Below are 5160 nucleotides of genomic sequence, written 5' to 3' on the forward strand. Positions count from 1 at the left end.
ATAGAAAATGAGGAAAGATGTATGTGGCAAAGAAGGCGCGATAATAGTAAAAGTTAGGTTGTAACATAATGCGGTTTGATTCGGTTTGGTTCGGTTTACAAAATACAAACCGCAAACCGAACCAAACCGTGCGGTTTTGTTAAAAAATGACCCAAACTAATCCGAACCAAATGTGATTTTTTGTGGTTTCGGTTTGATTTGGTTTGGTTTGCGGTTTTCTATTGGGTTGGTTTGGTTTTGATCACCCTTAGCTATCCGTCACCAGCTACAAGCTACCAGCTATCAGCTATCAACTATCAGCTAATTTGGCTCAATCTAACTAATCATAATAATGAACATGTTAACTTTTTATTTGTCAAGTTTGTCGGTCCCACCACATTAAATAAATTAAACTAAAACAAGGATCCAATTCATTTTTCAAAACATATTCAATTTCCTCTCCAAAATTATTCTATACTCTCTACCCATACAAACTACCAATGTCCATCCTATTATATTAACTTTACTTTTCCTCTGAGTACATTAAAAAAAATGAAAAAAATGAAGGGTGCCACTGCACCCTTGTGCTCCTCTTAAGATCCGCCATTGAATTTCTTACTATGAAATGGACATTCTGCACCCCAACCTTGTTTGTTTCCTTTAGAAACATCCTTCAATGATATGAACTTGGAATATGAAGGATTGATTCATACCAGAGGGATTCAGCCCCATCTATATTTAAATATGTGAATCTATGTTTATCAGGTTCATAATGAATAAAGTGATTACAACTATGGGACTTCTGAAACTATCTGTGTAGAAAACTTTGGTTCATGACTCACCAATACCATATTTTTTCATAAGCCATCATACTGAGCAAGTATTGGGTAATATTTTTTCACATATGTAAAGAAATCCATGTAATTCTACCATGGTGATACTTACTTCTACATCAGTAGTAGAAGGACAAAGGAAGGATTGAAATCTCTCACTTTCTAAGTTTAAACACATATTGACTGCATTTTGTCTTCAAAATTAATCCAATGAAGTGCCTCATTCATGGATGCGGGAGATTCAAGTATTGAAAATGAAAACATAGGACCAACTTCAATATTCCTCCATGTTGTTGTTCCTAGTGTGTGCATTTCAACAACCATAGTATTCGGTTTATAATTTCTCCAATTCCATGTTCTTATCACCTTTTTAGGATGGAAGCATGGTTTTAAATTGCGGTTACGTCTGCGGCTACTACAGTTGCGGCTGTTGCGATGCGATTGAGGTTGTTGCGGCGTGAATTTCTTTTATCAACAAAAATAATATACTTTATAATTTATTTTATGTTTCACAATCTATTCAATTTCCTCTCTAAATTCTTCATATATCTCGATAACAATTCGCCATCACTTCCAATCTTTCAAATCTTTTTAAAACATACCTTAAATTTATGATATAAATAAGAAACAAGATAAAACAAGTAATTTTTTCAAACCATGTACAAACTATTGCATGCTGATGCTGTCGACGCGGACTGATGCGGCCATTGCAGCGTTATGATATGGTTTTTATTTGACTTGCAATCACATTGTAATTGCGGTCTTATGCGGACACTACTACAACCGCAATATTGCGGCCGCATTTCGTGATGCTGTCCGCAATTTAAAACCATAGATGGAAGCCAAGACTGACGCATATTGGTATCCGAGTATTATTCATAAGTCCAGTAGCTTCTGGAAGTCTTAAGAACTCACCTGTAATTGGGTTGCAAAAAACTAAATGGTTTACACTAGTTAACCTACTTGGCAAGGAAAGAGAGTAATTTGACTGACATAAGCAAAGCAAGCCATTGCAGGAATTCACCACATCAAATTTATTATCTATTGGATTGTGATGAGGGAAATGGCGAGTCCTATTTGGAGTCCGGAGAGGAAGCTTGAATTTAGGATCAAAATTTTGATGAAAGCATGAAACTCTTGATTTTAAGGTTGGTGCTCAAAAAGGTGCAAGTTATTTGACACTATTGATGAATGACTAGTCCGAACCACGAAACCAAGTGACGTAGATTCGGTGTATAATGCTGTGAAATATGGGTCTAAAATAAGTGAATTCCATGTTCTCAAACACATTTACAAGTAAAAATAGTATGGAAAAATGAAACATAATCGAGATAAAAACTGCATTGAGTTTAATAAATTAAAATATTAATCAACTATGTTGGTTTTCCCAAAACCAAGGGATAATATGATTTGCAAGAGTTGAGAATTCAAAACCAAACCCGAACTACATTTTTTTATCAATTTTCTATAAAATCGAGAGATAAGAATTAACTTTAAAAAAAATAAAATAGGTGAATTGTATTATTCTATGTAGTGTCCGCAACCGCTTCCGGATCCGCGACTGCAACCGCAATTTAAAATCACTTCTTCGTATAATGCTGCGAAATATGGTTCTAAAATAAGTGATTTCCATGTTTTACAAACACCTTTACAACTAAAAATATCTTTGATGGGGAGTTGAGCGAGAATGCGACTGATAATTGAGTCTGGTAAATCCGAGAAATTGAATCCGCGCCTAGTCATGTCAGAGTCAATTGAGTCACTTCCTCTTTCCATGGCAATCCTGATATACAAAAAAGAAAGAAAACAACCAGAAAAATAACACAACAATAATAGTAGAGAAGATCTACTGTCAAAGTATATTGTTTCATTCAGATACAATAATATATAGCCATAACAATATCCTAAAATCAGAAAAATAAAAAACATGGATTGAAATACAAAGGAAATATAGGAATTGAATAGCATACTGAGTGAGTGGATGATTTCTAACAACCAAATAAAGGATGAATGGCTGCGAGGATCCACTGTATGCTGTATGCATCATGACGGCAAGCCCTAACTCGTGTACGCTGATATACAAGATTGTGAATTGTTTGACTACTTTATTTATAAATAGGTTTATTACGGTTACTTTATAGAAATTTTGGGCCAATTTTCAGGATATTATCTTCATAATTCAATATTTTGTATATTTTTGTATTTTTTACTTTTGGTTTTGATTTTTATCTTTATTCTATATTTTAATAGAATTGGGATTAAAACTTTCGTTTAAAAAAAAGTACTCAATCCTTATATACAAGATGCCATATGCTTTTTTTTAGATGAAATAATATAACTTTTTTAGTTTAATAATATAAATATTTTTATGTTAATCTTTTAGGTTTTTATAATTAATTATATGCAATTCTAATTCTAATATTTCACTCTATATATATTCTATAATATTAATTCATTCATTCTCTATTTGACACTTAGTTTTATCCAACAAGTGTTTGTACATATTAATTTATATCTTTTTATGAAGAAAAAAACCACATAAAAAGTAATGTGTATTAGGATAATCCCATTTTGTTCCTTTGAAGGTAAACCAAAGGAGGAGGAGAAGCCAATTCAGAGTGAGCATATGGCTAGCCTCTCTTGCCGCCTAAAGCAAATGTTGTAGTCAGCCAGCGATCATATCAAACGTTTACTAGTTGTAGCATTCACGTTTTGGTCGGATAACTCATCCTATTTTGAACTTGGTTAAGTTCACCTATTGTTCACTCACAAAACGTAAGGATTCACGTGTCCTAAGACATTAACGGTTTAGAAGTTTTGTCAAAGAGTAGTTGCGTTCTCCACAAAAATATAGGCAATAACGGTCTCACGCTTCTAAGAGAGGGGAGAACAACTATTCTCCGGTTCCTAGAACTCAATATAGATATCTATAAATATCTTAGCTAAGGAAGTTGAAAGGGGATTCAATTCACTCAGCAACCACATAGATACATAGTTTTTCACCATCTATGTGTAAGCTTTCTCTAACACCAACATCAATCCTAAAACCCTTAGACAACTCTGCACAATCAAAGGTTGTCCCTCATTGTAATTTTAACAAGTACAATTGAGAGCCACCATAGGGCTCGGTGAAACTAACATATGCCACACATATTGTCGTTCATCGCTCACTTTTGCCACCTTCTCCATGAGAATGACAAAATGAAGCTGAGATATTGCCACCAACTCCATTGTATGAGGCTTTGTTGATGGTGGAGAATCCATTTTTCCACTGGAAGTATGCTAAGCAGATTTTGACAGCGAGCTTTATATCTTCCAATTCTGAAATAAGCTTAGAGATGGAGACAAAGTCCAAAATCACCTTCTTTAGCAAAAACGCCATTGACACCCCCTCGTAATAATGACCTCATGGTCATCATGCTAAAATATGATAATTAGGACATAAAATAGGTGTTGGTTGACATTGGAAGCTCAACACATGTCTTGTTCCTGGGCGCCTTTAAGAGACTCTGATTTGACCCAGATGACATCGATACATTACAAGCATTTTTAGCTAGTCTTTCTAGCGAGAAAGTAGTGAAAGGTCAAATAACACTCAAGACGATGTTGGGTTTAGAGGCCAACGCAAAGACTGAAAAGGTGAAATATCTTGTAGTAGACGTTTCGTCCCCCCTACAACCTCATCTTAGGGCGCCCGTCCTCAACTTGATGAAGACAGTTTTATCAACCCTCCGTTTGAGCATGAAGTATCCCTCCAAATATGTTATCTACAGTTAGGCGAACTCCCAGTAAATACGATAAAGGAGAAAAAGATTCAAAAGTATGCCGTAAAGTACACCATGATATTAGAGAACAAGAAATCACATTGGTTCTCATGAAGGTTCACCAGGGGACATGTGGTAGTCATATTTCTCAAGGCAGAATATTATTGGTCCACTCCGAGGAAGGATAGTAAAACATTCACTAGAGAATCTGAAAAATGCCAAGAGCATGCCAATATACATCATGTGTGATAGTTGAGATTATTTATTATGTCATGTTGCCTTGGCCATTCTACCATCGAGGCATGGAAATTTTAGGCCTTTTGCCACTAGTTCTTGGCCAAATGAAGTTATTGATCGTCACAGTAGATTATCTTATGAAATGCATGGAAGCTGAAGTTGTGGATGCACGCATGAAAAACTGAAGTGTTGGATCTTTGAAAGAGGATTGAGGTTGGGCTGCAAGTTTTGGGAGAATATAGGGCTCAATGAAGCCCATAATTTGAAATATTTATTGAGTTGGGTGCATCAATATTAATTATGAGGAAAAACTCTTGGCCTTGGGGATGAACCCTAAATTAGGGGAA

At 35.1% G+C, this 5160-nt stretch overlaps 1 pseudogene; it reads right to left on the minus strand.

The window, feature by feature from the left end:
* Window positions 1-652: 652 nt before the first annotated feature.
* LOC131649825 (F-box protein At3g07870-like) lies at window positions 653-4194 on the minus strand (annotated as a pseudogene).
* Between the last annotated feature and the right edge of the window lie 966 nt (window positions 4195-5160).

This window comes from Vicia villosa, linkage group LG2, assembly GCF_029867415.1.
Source record: "Vicia villosa cultivar HV-30 ecotype Madison, WI linkage group LG2, Vvil1.0, whole genome shotgun sequence".
Lineage (NCBI taxonomy): Eukaryota > Viridiplantae > Streptophyta > Magnoliopsida > Fabales > Fabaceae > Vicia > Vicia villosa.